The 14,293-nt window shown below is 38.6% G+C and overlaps 1 long non-coding RNA gene across 1 annotated transcript; it reads left to right on the top strand.

The window, feature by feature from the left end:
- Window positions 1-12,147: 12,147 nt before the first annotated feature.
- Window positions 12,148-14,141, top strand: LOC144082816 (uncharacterized). The gene is made up of 3 exons (XR_013303358.1): window positions 12,148-12,248; window positions 12,433-12,533; window positions 13,888-14,141. It is a non-coding gene; the product is annotated as an uncharacterized LOC144082816 (long non-coding RNA).
- The last annotated feature ends 152 nt before the right edge of the window (window positions 14,142-14,293 follow it).

Here is a 14,293-nt window from a genome sequence, read left to right as displayed (position 1 = left end):
TGCGCCACTGAAATTGTTCTCTCCGCGGGAGACACAATACTCATGTTTGTCCGCCAGATGGCGGCAAGATCCCGTTCTACCAGGGCCAAAAGCCGTTCACTTTGTAGTACATTTTAGACTTTTACGTGTGGCCTGTGTGCCTGTGTGTGAAAATATGTGCCCTGTTGCATTTGTACGGTTTTTAGTCGGGGAATTGCAATCATTAATAAGGGGAGCATTTAGCTGAGGTAGACAGCCATGTAAGAGAAAATCTTGAAACACAGATAGTGGTTGCTGTGAGACAGCCAATGAGAGCCCAGTAGAGGGTAATGAGGGAGAATCAATGCATCCGCAACAATATTTTTAAAATAAAATAATGGATAAGGAAATGCATTTATTTTGGGGGGAATTTCGTAAATTGGATCTTTTTTGTATCTTGAGTCGCTCATTGGCATAAAAATATTAGTAACCTGAAAATTTCGTACCTCGAGGCATTTGTAAATAGAAGTATGACTGTACTTTAAGTTTCCAACAATTTTATTAGTTTAGACTTGATGCATGGCCAGAAAAAGTCCTATCATCGTTTTTGTTCGGACATTGTGTTGAGTCAACAGGCTCCACTCCATCTGGCTCTCATCGCTGTAAGAAATGGCGTCCACTTCTCACTTCTTTCACACACTGAGCCAAAAAACACTGCATTCTGGTCATTTTGCCAAGCTTCCGGCCACTTCATGTCTGGTCTGTGAGTGTCCAACAGGAGGCTCAGTGGATTACAACATGAAGGAGACACAGAGGAAATAAACAACATTTCTTATGAACGATGAAAACTCCTTACACCTCTTTTATAGCATTAGGTTTGGGATTGGAAGAAGCAGAAAGAGGAATAAATCAATAACCAAAGAGAGACTAGGATATACTATGAAGTGGTACCTTGGATGTTTGCCACGTGAATGGATGTGAGAATAGGTGCAAGAAACCTGTGTCCCCTGTGTTTCTTCTTTTTGTTTCAAATGTGCTATTCTACTGTAATTGTGCCGAGTGCACTGGAAAAAAAGATAAGAAGACGGGGGTGTGGGAGGTGGGGGTGTTGGACATGCTGAAGAAGTGTAGTAGCATGCAAAATGGAATTGATGATACAAAAGTACATCCTTGGAATGGCGATGATATTAGCACACAGCATGTTTTCATTAGCAGTTAATTCTAATGAATAAGTTCATAGCTTTGAAGCTATTTTAAATATGCAGGAGCGATGCATTTTTGTGCGTAGAGGAGGAAACGGAAGAAGAAGAATAGAGAAGGGAGGATGTGAAGAAGAATAGGGAGCTGTCTAGTCTTTGTAATCTAACGGGACATGATGTCTTAAAAATGGACCATATGGAACTGGAAACCTCCGAGTGGAAAGCCGTTAGGAAAACTGATGAAATGAGAATAGCTGCCTTAATTGTTTCAAATAAGCATTTGCGTGACTTGTCGTTCATTGTGTGTTGGTCCGCTTGTCTCCCTGCGGAGACAGATGCAGAGTTAGTCATTAGTGTTAAGTCAAAAGACATTAAGCCAAGCTGCTTGTGGTGCAGTAATGACCAGGCATTTTGAAGCGATGACAACCAGGGACGGGTCATAACGGTTTCATTTTCATTCCTCCCTCAAGGAAAACGGCGTGGGATTTTGGTTTTAGGGAAACCTAGGCAAGTAAATGAATTTGAGAGGATGGAATTGCAAAGGAATATCTATGTTATTGTTAAAAACAAAACAAAAACACACATAAACTACCTAGGTGCAACTAAAATATTTCACATTCTACATGGAAGTACTTTTGTTGACCTGATTGACTTCCTCCTCATTTCACACACATCAGAATTATCAACACATTTTAGAAACTGTTCCTAATTTAACTCTTCAACTCTCATGTTTTGCAAAAATATCCATCTTAGGTGAATGACTTTACATTAAACCTCTGCCAAAATTAACAACTCGGTGAGAGGACCATTCAGTTTGATGTCCAATTAATATGTATGAGTATAAATGTGGGTGAGACCTCATATAAAGACTTAACCAAGGTGACATAACTATCTGATGGCTTGGCTGGGAGATATCAATGGGCTATTTATTGCTGGTCTTAACACTGAATAAAAGAGGAAGGACATAGGGTGGGGAGTTGAATAAAATGGGAGAAATTGGAGGAGGCTGTAAATAAAACAGAAAGCTGGTACGTTGACTTCTGAAATACGCTGATGTCAAACATGAGGCAGGGAATCAAGGGAAGTTGGATAAAAAGGTTTAAAAGCTGAAGGAATTTGCATTTGCAGGCAGCGGGAGCATACATTGGAGTCTAAATCCCATAGAATGTGTCATTTTTGCTGGATGAATACTTTTGATGTAAAAACTGCAGTGCTTACCGTAACATCCTGTGAAAATGATAACACGAGAGCATGCACACTTTCCGCACTGTCTACTGACAGTTGACAGCATTAAAGCACATTACCGTGCCATCGGTACTGCATTATGAATTATGCTGTTTAAATGGTTTCCCTTCTTTGTGTGATCTGGGCATGGTCTGCGCAGAGGCATCTAATGGCAATAAATGAATTCATGCCCAGATAATGCGTAGGCTGCAAACACCGCAAAGCAACAACAGCTGTCACAGATAGTTGGGGAGTCAGTGAGAGGAGGAGTGAGGAAAGATACGAGAGCAAAGAGACCAGAGCTGCACAGGAGCTTAAATAGCAGCACCAAGTACATGTGCAGAAACGTAAAAACAAACGGCTTGTGTGAGCGATGATCAGACAACATCAGTGAGGTTCAACAAGGGAGGAGTGTGTGGTGGAAAGCAGGCTGAGACTGAAATCTATTGCCCCAGCAGACATTATTCTCTGAGTCAAGGTGTGGGTGGGGGACAAGGGGGATGGGTACATGAGGTGAGGAGAAGATGATAAATGTTATTTGACAAGACTTTGATTTGTCTTCCTCTGGGATCTTTGATTTCCAGTGGTCAGTGCTCAAATATTGATTATTTTTTATTTTCGCTGTAGCACAATTGTTTTCCTGCATTTGTCAGCACCCATCTGACATATTGCATCATCTGTTGTTCTCTACTGAGTTCTATACAATCAATATGACCAAAATATTTCCATTGTGCATTTCTCCCCTTGCTAATGGGAATCATCACTAAAGACCTGCGTGTCTAAGACTAATGATTCAACTAGATATTATTCCTTTTATTCTTATTATTGTTATGTGATGGGGAACAGGCTGCATATATATTAGTATTTGGCCCTGTGACCCTTGTGAGGACAAGGTGTTCAGAAAATGAATGAATATCATTTGGCATGATAATATTATTGAATATGTTACTTTCTAGTCCATTGACTGTTTCTTTAATTTACAGGATTTAATTTACACAGACTTATGTTTATCACACCCTTGCTTTGCAACTGTTGGGACATCTAGCGGCAATTCTACTTCACTGATGTGAAAAGCTTAATTAACCTGATGCTTGTTGCAAATCATAAGTACGTGATCGCCGAGCACTCCTCTGTGGGTGCTAATGATTGCAAAGTATCATTAGTAGTCATACATTATTATTTTTAATTAAAGATGGGTGAGTCAAGCTACCCTGTATGTGCACCCTTGTCTATTGCCTCCCAATTAACCTAGATGAGATACCAGCTCTGGTTGCTGTCATGTATCCCTCCACCCACACGACTCAAGGTTGGAAGTGCTAATGCTTTAGGTTCTACCAACAAATTATATGTCTGGAGGTACTTATTTATTAGTCATGGATGAGAGGAGACGCTTGTTTCCAAGTGTCGGATAAACACAATGTGAGGGGAGGTTATTAAGAAACAGTGAGATAGTCAAAGCCTCAAATGGATAGGTGATGATTAAATGAGTGGGGAATTCCGGGGTTGGGGAATGCCATCACACTGTCATAATATGGATTAAAATATGAAGAAAGTGTTTACATGACTTTCTACGATGACATTCACACATTGAATCACAACTGAGAGCGTTAAATACCTTGTAGTATTGATTGGCCAAGCAATGTCACGTGATCATCCGAACCCAGGTTAAGAACCACTGCTCTATAACCTCTCCCTCCACCCTCCACCTCTTTTGCTGCCTAACATGAATAGGGGAAAAGCAGGCTCATAATACAGACTTGGCCAGGGAAGAATATTCCATTTCTTTGCGTACAGTTGAATTCACACAAAAAATACTCTGATTACATGATGAGTAGGCCCCAGATGAGGTGAAGATGAAAGTGTGCCTCGAACTACTTTATAGCATCCGTGGTAGGAATGACAGTTGGGCTAGTTAGACGGAATGTCGAAAGAAAGGTAAATAATTACACAGTCCCAAAAAGATTTGAGCACATTCCAGATAGCATTTTGAGGATTATTCTTGAATGATAGCTCATCAAGCTTCTTTCACAGCACGCCTAATTGCTTTTAGATCAGTTCCTATGGAAACAGCCGTTTTTCTTTTAAGCTGCTTAGTGGGGGCTGTTTCATCACCTTTTCTCATGGGGGTTGGTGCCACCGCTTCATTTGAGGTTTTGGATAAATGCAACACACTATATGCACATTATTTTATTATTCCTCAGAGGACAGGCAACATATCGTAATCCAGTTGCTAGATATTTGGTTAGTAGTGTAAGAACTGTGCATTGTCTTACATTCACATAAACACTGAATAGTGAGTGATGTAATACATTGTATAATTGGACTCGAGCACAGCTTTGCTTTGTTTACAGAGATCCTTGAGATCATAAATAAACAAGGATTTCATCTGGGTATTTTATACATTCATGCGCCATACGATATATATATATATATATATATATATATATATATATATATATATATATATATATATATATATATATATATGTATATAAATATATTTTGGTAATATGGTTAAGATCGCAAAAATACAGGTTTTATAATGGTTTTCAAATTTAGATATTTATAGAAACCATGTAAGAATTGCTTGAACCAGGGAAATTTGAAATATGTAATTTAAACTAGTATATTTGATCAAATTCCTGCCTCTCATTTCAGCTATTTTAATTCTCAGGTTCACAATACAATTTAATCAAGAAAAAAATTAAAAAGAACAGACAAACCTGCCCCTTCTGCTTTTAAGTTATCCTTATCTTGACTTAAAATCTGTCTGTCAAATGATTGGTTATATGTTGCAGGAGACCACCGACAATGCAATTTTCACATTGGGTCCCTTAAATTTCATAGAATTATGGTTAAAAAATATGTATCGCATTTGGTTAACAAAAATATACCATTGTTGCTTAAGTCATTTATGTGTAAAAGCAACAGTTAGAGACATCTTTGCTGGAAGAGAAAATTGAACTGTACTACAAATGTTTTCCTCAAAACTGAGACTGCTCTCAAAGGCAGCTTTGCTTGGGGAAATTACCCAAATGAGTTTGCACTGCCAGGTAGGATTCCTGCCCATTTTCTTTCCAAGAACTAGAGATATATTTTCTACTTGTCTTAGTTCAGTCCCAGGTTACATTTTGACAGAGAAAAACATTCACACTCAGACCGAGTGGGAACTCAACCCACTCTCGCCGCGTCAAAGTCTCTTAGACAAATATGTGATCGTGGTCCATTTGTTAAGCAAAAGGTAGCCTGCCAGCTTGATGGTCATGATTAAAGGCATGCAATGCAATACTTGGGGTATTTTATCGACATATTAACCAAGTGCCAAAGAGATGAGGAAATGTGTATAGGCTACAATTCACTGGAGATGCTTAATAAGGCTTGAAATGTATTCGATGACAGGCCATAAGTAAGTTTAATGTAGGTTGTGTTTGTGGCTCTGAGGGATCATTAGACTATTATGTCCAGGTCTTCACTCTATTGCCAGGCCACAATCATTCACTTCAGAGTAAAGCATGCTCACAACCAAATCTGCACCCTTCACTTGAGTTGCTGTGAAAAAGCTGCGTTGACCTAAACATTAAGTACAATATTCCTCTGACAACCAAAAATCAGTTCTTACTCATTACTTTCAAAATGTATAAGTGAATATAAAACTAAAGAATTTTGCAATGCCCACGTTTGCTCTACTTGCTGTACCGGTTGGCCTTTGATTCAATAATTATCTGAGCTGCTTATCCTCACATTGGTCGCATGGGTGCTGGAGCCTATCCCAGGCCAGAAACGAGCAGTGGGCAGGTTACAACCTGAATTAGTTGACAGCCAATCACAGGGCAGAAGGTCTTTAAATAATAGTTCATTATAGCCACTTAGTCATAATGCTTCCCTGCGGCGCGAGTGGTTAGCGCATCGGCCTCACAGCTCTGGGGTCCTGGGTTCAAATCCAAGTCACGTCCACCTGTGTGGAGTTTGCATGTTCTCCCTGGGCCTGCGTGGGTTTCCGCCGGGTACTCTGGGTTCCTCCTACATTCCAAAAACACAAACAAGCTGGGATAGGCTCCAGCACCCCCCGAGACCCTAATGAGGATAAAGCGGTTCAGAACATGAGATGAGATGAGAAGAAAAGAAAATCTGAACACATAAATTAAAATAATTGTCAATGTGTAGGCGGACTGAAAGAAAAATATGATACTGTATTATCATCATAAGCACTGGCACTAAGTACTGTATTTTTAGTCCGTTTAAATTATACCAATGTACAGACCTGCCACAGTGTGTCTTCACACTAAGATGAGGACAGCTTCCAGAAGATGCTGACGGGTTCACAGGTTCAGCCAAACAGCTCTTATCTCCAACTGGCAGCTGGAAGTGGCAGAAATAATTCAGTTTAATAGCCATTGCTGTTGCGTGATAATGGCCACACTCCTGTCATGATGGGAGACTTCTCACCTTCTTACCACCATAGCTTTGACTCTCCTCCAGAGGCAACCGGCGTTTCAAGCAGGAGTAGGTAAACATTTCTATTTACTACTCCATCAGCTTTCACCTTGATGATTATTGATGTGATTCACTTCAATGAATCACTGTACATTTACAGCAATTTATTGAATAGAGTTAAATTATCAATATTTTTTAAACTTTCGGATACAACAGATGTTCTATAGTATTTTTGAAGTTTTGCCAACCATTTGGCAATGGAAAGCCCTCACAATGGTGCATTACAAGGTAACAAGGACTGTTCTTTCATATGTGAGACTATTTGCCACCTTTTGTTTTTGTATGTTCTGCATGATTAGTACATTATCTGTCTTTGGCAAAAACGTAAAGCTGCTCAAAATTGGTCAAAGAATGATAAAGTTCTATTATACCAAGAACCACATGTGGGTATTTGTATGTTTAACACATAAACTAGGATTTACTAACATTCCCATGAGGCACCCTTTACTTAGTACTCTTGTGTTAACAGCTTCTCGGCTCGCTATGAAGATTATTTTTATTTACTTTAGGAATTCCAGAACTAATTTACATAAAGGGCTTGCCAGAGATGTCATCTTAATTCATCACTGCTCACCCATCTACTATGTAACCATGGAGGAACATTGTTTATCTTCAAAGAGAAATTGAGAAGTCTGGTTTTAGCCAAATGATGCTGTTGTTCTGCTTTGTGACACAAGGCTATGTTGCATTAATTCGGCAGTGTGTGTGGAGACGTCTTTTTATAATCTCCCTTTCAGCACTTTGCACATCTCTTTGACGCCCACATGCATAAATAAGAAAACAAACACTGAAACACATGTGCGCACACATATAGTACCAATAAAGACTGTGACAGGCTAATTCGTTTTCTTATAGGAGACATGATACATTTATATATTCTTTACCTGTATGTGTCACTGTAATGGTTATTATTTTGAAATGAGTTAATTTAAATTAGTGTTGTATCTGTTGATGTTCACCTTGGTTTACTTACCTTTACAAAGTGAATCAATAGAGACTTAATGCCTTTGTTACCTTCACTGACTGAAGCAATTAAATTGCCTGTAACGGTAGCCAATTATGCAAAACTGTTCCTTGCCCTTCATCCGGATTCCCACTTGTCAACCCCAAAGTCTGTGTATGTTGTAAATAAACAAGACTCTCATAAGCAAGCTTTGTATTATTTCATAGATGCCTGGTTTGCAAATTGAAAAATTAGGTAATTTGCAATCCAAGTGTTTCTAGCAGTGGTCAAATTACAGAAGAGACAAACAGCATCTTAAATGGCACAACAAGTAGCAGCATTAACCTACAGCTACCGGGCACACTAACAAAAGGTCAAGGCAACTGCAACTAAAGTGAACAAAATTCATGCAAAACAACAGGAACACTGTGGTTGCATCAAAAAATGCAATTATCTTCTGAGACAATAGGTGATTATTCACCTGAATTGACTTTTTAAGTAGACCCTCATTTGAGAAAGGCTTAGCTTTGTCTTATCAGGGTCTCTCTTTGAATTTGAATATTAGGTTTACTAATATTATGGTACACAATGTCTGGAGTGCAGAGTCTACTTACCTCCCCCTTTAATAATCATGCTGACTGGCTGTTGTTTAATTATATGATTAATAGAATCATAAATGAAAAAAATATATAATTTTCCACCATTAATTTAAAAAGGGACGGTGTTCATATAGCCAGAGGCGGTCCTGGATAATTTTGTTTCCTAGGCGCACAACCCTCTCGCACACCCCCTCACACACCCAACGTACAAACTATATTATAAATATATCATTTATGTTATTCATGAGCTACCTGATGGAGCAGTGGCTCTTTTGACTGACTTCAGTGCGAGCAATGTGGGATTGATTCCAACTCACTGGTGGGGTGATTGTGAGTGTGAATGGTTGTCTGTCTTCATGTGTGCCCTTCGCCTAGTAGGCGACCTGTCTAGGATGCATTCCGCCTTTTGCCTGAAGTCTGCTGAGTCTGCTCCAGCACCCCAAGACCCTGACACGGATAAGTGGTGTTGGCAAAACATACTAATGCACATATATATCATGTATTTGGCTAAAAAAAAAATCATACATATGTCAAAATATATCTGTTGCTTTTGCAATTCTAAAATAACCCTGTAAAAGACAACCGCTTTTCCTCACAAGGCTCGTGTGGGCGGGCGGTGCTAGACTACGAACTACGGGCACCAGGCGGGGGATACCCTGAATCGGTGACCACCCAATCACAGGGTAAGATGCAATATATATTTTTTTTATTTTTTATTAGTAGACTTTGTGGATTTAAGTAAACGTTGAATGATGATTTGCACATTAAGACTATAGTAAAACTTTGAGATGTTGAGTCTGATGGAGATTAATTTAAATTTGAGCTATAAGTAGGAGCCCAAAGAAAACAGAGCACAATAGAAAACTCGAAACTGGTGACTGGAGTTCATCTCCAAAAAGGGACTGCATTTCTTAGTCTTTGGAGAGTTGCCATTTTGACAATGACAAATCAACCAATGAGCAACTATACGGGTGGATTTTGTGACTGATATGACAATAACTTAACACATTTGGATTACGAAACCAGAAATGCTCCCATTCTTGTGTTACGTCTCAAGCAATGAAGGTACCAGTGCGAGTAGTGGGAAGTCAATACTTCCCTGAGGGCTGTTTTTTTATAGCTCTTTTGACCCATTTGTTGAGTATTCTACCACAAAGCCCTGTTAACCTGCATATAACCTAGTTGATTTACTTAATTCCAGTGAATGCTTACAGAAGTGAGTCGGACTGAACCCATCGTCAAACCCTCAGACCTTATGGCGTGAACTCGACATTTGAAACTTATCCCACCTAAAAGACTGTATTAGAAAGCCCTAAAGTACTGCCCGAGCTAGGAAGGTTCAACTAGAACTAAATGCAATTTCATCCATGGCTCTGCTGTCTGAGACCTGTATGTGGTAAAGGGGACTGGGACTTGGTAGGTAAAAGGAGAGGCTGAAGCTTTAGGCAACTAAGGAATGGGAAGCTGAGAAGAAAGATATTTCATCATGCTGGGACTTCATTTCCATTATTATCATTGTATATTAGCAATTTTATGTGTGTGAAATTACCCATGAATTTCTATAGCCATGCAGTATAATGAACATGGAACATGGAACAAAGATAAATGCTGAACCTTTTTATTCCACGCAATGGTTCTGACTTTAAGGATCTCGCAGCCGTTGAAGAAAGGAAATAGTGAGTGTGTTACATCAAGGTCATCTCACAGTTTGAAATGAGCTGGAAAAGTTGTTAGTCCCATTTCGAAATGAATACATTTTTGTGATTACTTTATTAATGGCTATAGGAAGGGCTAGCACATTGACCAACATCCAATCCAGGCTAGTGTCTGTTTTTTGCTATAAGTCAGCTTGCCACAACCTTTACCATTATAAGTAATATGGAAAAGGGAATGGCTGACTCTGTTGTGTCCTTGCTATCAGCTGAGGATGCTTTTATGCAGCTTGAAGAGTGGAAAAAAAAGTTTGTGTTCAGGGAAACTATTATTGATTTGCTTTTTTAAAAAATTTCTCCTGGGAGTAAAACATTTAGTTTGGTCCTACTGAAAAGTAGTAGTGGGGAATTGCTCAAATCTATCATCAACTTGTTACATTTCATAGCACATCATATGTATCGGCACATGCAATGGTGTGAAAGGCTTCAGCAGACTGCGTTGGAACTGCAATGTTTTTGTCATAGAATTGCCATTTTAAAGATGGAGATTAACTCCTTCCCACAGAGCAGACACTGTACACAGAAAAATAAATACACTAATAGCCTGGGGGCCTGCAACTATAAACAACAAGCACAAATGCTTACATGAATTGCTTTTGGCTGAGAGGAAGCGTGGAAATTGGATTCATGAAATGTCTTGTATCTGACCTTTGTTTTTTTGCTGAAATACAGGTGATATATTTTTTTTCAAAGTTTTACTGAGTCAATAAGATAGTCATTTTTGACAAACTCATGAAATCAATCTTTTTATTTATTTTTTGTTTGTTTCTTTTAATTGTGTGACTCAACTATTTGAAATGTTCAATCCCCCAGAGGAAATGAAGCAGATGCATAATTAACTATCTACTTATTGTGTGATAAAATCATCAGTACCTGCTGCTTGAATAAAAGTATGAACTCATAGATCTTATCAAACAGTAAACAACACACTTTTAATTGTTCTTCTCCTGACTAAGAAAGAGTTTGTTTCCAAAACAATACTACAAAAAATAAGGCAGGTTTTTCAGTGCAATACCTAGGTCTTTCTTTTAGACAAAAAGTTGGCCCTGTTTTGATAAAAGCTCTGTGATAGAAGAAATCGCAACAATTTATTAGGGTATTCTAATCTTTACCAGCTATTTATGGTATTACTCAATCAAAAATGTATCCATCCACTGAAAGGAGGCTGATTGACAAACCGTTTCTTTACTATCTTGAAGTCCACGTGTGACATTCCGCTGAGGTCAAATATATGTTAGGTGTTCCCCCTGCCATTTATTTTGGAAGATGTATAATGTTTGGAACGCCCTAAAGAAGGGATACATCTTATTTACCTCGCAAGTTAGATATGTGCTTGGGAAGACATTAGTCCATTCTGACATTGCCACTGCTGTCAGAATGATGCACAACTGTAATATTTCCATGTTGAGTATTTTTGACATGTGCGAGTTGAAAAGCTCTTTTGTCAGATATCAGTCAGAGCATAGTGATGACTCACTAGCTAACTGAAGTGAATTCTGATGGGTTGCAGCTGAAGAAATCCAGCATTAACATAACATTGACATAAAATTGCATCACTTGTGAGACATTTATTATCTTTGGACCTTGGAGAGGCAAGAGACAAAACAGACATACTTGCTTCAGATAACACTAAGCAGCAGCGTGGCAATACATAAAAAACATTTCTCTATGTATTATATATATGTGTGTATATATATGTGTATATATGTGTGTGTGTATATATATGTGTATATATATACATATATATATGTATATATATATGCGTATATATGTGTATATATATATATATATATATATATATATATATATATATATATATATATAATCTCAGATTTTGAGTTAGTGACACTAAGGCCTTCTCATAGGCGTAGGGATACGTCATCGCTTTCACAAAGTATGATTGGCTAGTGATAGATATACGTCATCGCTTTTTAAAAAATATGATTGGCTAATGATAGCGATACATCACCAAGGTCAGAGTTCAAATGACCGCCGCCAACCTTCAAAATGGCGGATGAGGCAGGAGCCAGTTCGTGGGTGGACTGCAGAGCAGTTCAGAAGTGACGACTTATCGAAGAAAGATCTGATAAAACCCTTACAGGACAATGCAGCACATTCGGTACGTTGTCATTTGGGAATTGCAAACTCCAGTTTTCATTTTAAGAGTGCTTTTTGACGAGCGTGCTTTGAGCGCGTGCTGTAGCCGCACGTGGATGGAACCGAAAAATGTTTGCAAATTGGCTACATTGCGTTACCTATAGCTCTTCATGTTTCTAAAGAAATCATTCCATTGTGTTTTTCAGTTCCTCAACGAGCACAGACTTTTGGGAAACATCAGGGATGTGGCCAAAACGGCCCAAAAGGAGCAGGTTGTCGACGCCATAATGAGCTGTTTGTCAGCAAAGTGAGTCATTTTCTAAATAGTTTCTATTTTCTCTATCTGTCTAATAACTAAAAGTCAGCATACAGCATTCAAGTATTTGCTGAATTAGTTTTTTTTCTTTTTTTATGATACATTCCAATGTTCAATGAAAACACATTAATTGGTCTGGTGTTGATTTATTTATTCTTTTTAATAGCAAGAACCTGTCTTATCTATAATCCTTATAAAGCGAGATTTATGGATGTTTGTGTGTATTTTAAGATTCTCTCGCTACGTTTGTCCAATCCAAACTGTGCAACGTAGTGTTGAAATATTATGGTGGTCAGAAACGGCTGTTGGAGCTAATAGACAAGTGATTGCATTTCTTCACCTTCAAATGTGTACACTCGATTTTAATTTTTTAAACCTCCATTTTTCAATAGATTTTTTTTTTATAGATTATTTTTTAAATAGCGCAACAATTGTTGTATGCTGCGCTGGTCCCCCCTGCTTGTAGAATATATACCTTTTACCCTGAGGTTGTTTTCCCTTCACTTTCTTAAAGGAAGACCTCAGGGCTTAGACCTTTTCATTTTTTGTTTTAAAAGTGGTTTGGACAAAACCTAAGTGAGACATTCATTCAACAATACTAGTGCAGGGGTCATTTTTGACTCAAGGTTAAACAACCATTTTCCTCAGTGTATATGCAATGATGACTGTTTGGAATTTTTTTTTTAAATGAATGTATTTGAAATGATTGACTGGAAAAACTCATCCAGGATGAAATAACAGGAAATGAATGAGGGTCATTTGTGCATCAAAATGGTTGAACAAGCAATTACATAAGCCTTTTCAGCCACAGAGATGGTGGAAGAGGTGTCAGGAGCGGCCCGTTTGTCCCTCCTGGCTTGCCGTCAGGTCAGAGCAGCTGCAAACAATCCTTGATTACTTCCTGATGTGGGTATTTAAGTACCACGGAAATGGTTAGTCATTGTCGGATTGTTCCTGCGTGACACACACATGTCACAGCATACATCGCTACAAGGTATTATTCCCCATACTCCGGTTCTGTTAAGTTTTGGGATATACAAGCCCTTGTGATTTTGGAAAGCGTTTGAGTCATTAAAGCTACTGTCATGAGAACAGTCCGTCTCGTTCTATCCTGCTTCCCTGCTACTGGGTCCAAATCTCCCCGATCGTGCCACGGTGTCTCGGCGTGATCATAACAAGAGGTCACAAAGCAGGTGAAAGCTGTCAAGATCGATGAGAAGACCAAAGAAGTCAAGGCAGAAGTTGTGGTTGAGATAGGACCCAAGTGGTTCAGGTTATTTAATTTCTATTTTCATGTAATGTGTACTAAACCCACTCATTTTGTATCTTGCTTCTTTCTCTTCAGGGTCCACCCAAGCTTACCAAATCAACAATAAAGAAAGGTGACAAGACAAACATCCCCAAAAAGGGTGACACAGTGAGCCACAGGTAAATGGGGATGTTGGAGAACAGCAGCCAACACCAACATCCCCTCAGACAATTTTTCGTCCATTTACCGATGGATGATCGTACCACTCCATTTTAAAATGCTGGACGGCCTACGTGAACATATCTCAATAACCCCTTTTTTTGTGGAAAAATAAATGTTCTTCAAGTGTATATATGTCTTATTCTTCACATTTATCTAGCAAAAGAATGCAAGTAAGATGACATTTTAAAGTTTTTATTAACAGGTAAACATTTTAACTCTTGCACACTTAGGATTTGGCATCACATTAAAGTGTTGATTGGTGTGGCCAGTCTTTTCTCCA

The sequence above is a fragment of the Stigmatopora argus genome, chromosome 9 (genome assembly GCF_051989625.1).
Source record: "Stigmatopora argus isolate UIUO_Sarg chromosome 9, RoL_Sarg_1.0, whole genome shotgun sequence".
Lineage (NCBI taxonomy): Eukaryota > Metazoa > Chordata > Actinopteri > Syngnathiformes > Syngnathidae > Stigmatopora > Stigmatopora argus.
The sequence above is the reverse complement of the archived record's forward strand: the minus strand, read 5'-3'. Positions and strand labels throughout refer to the sequence as shown.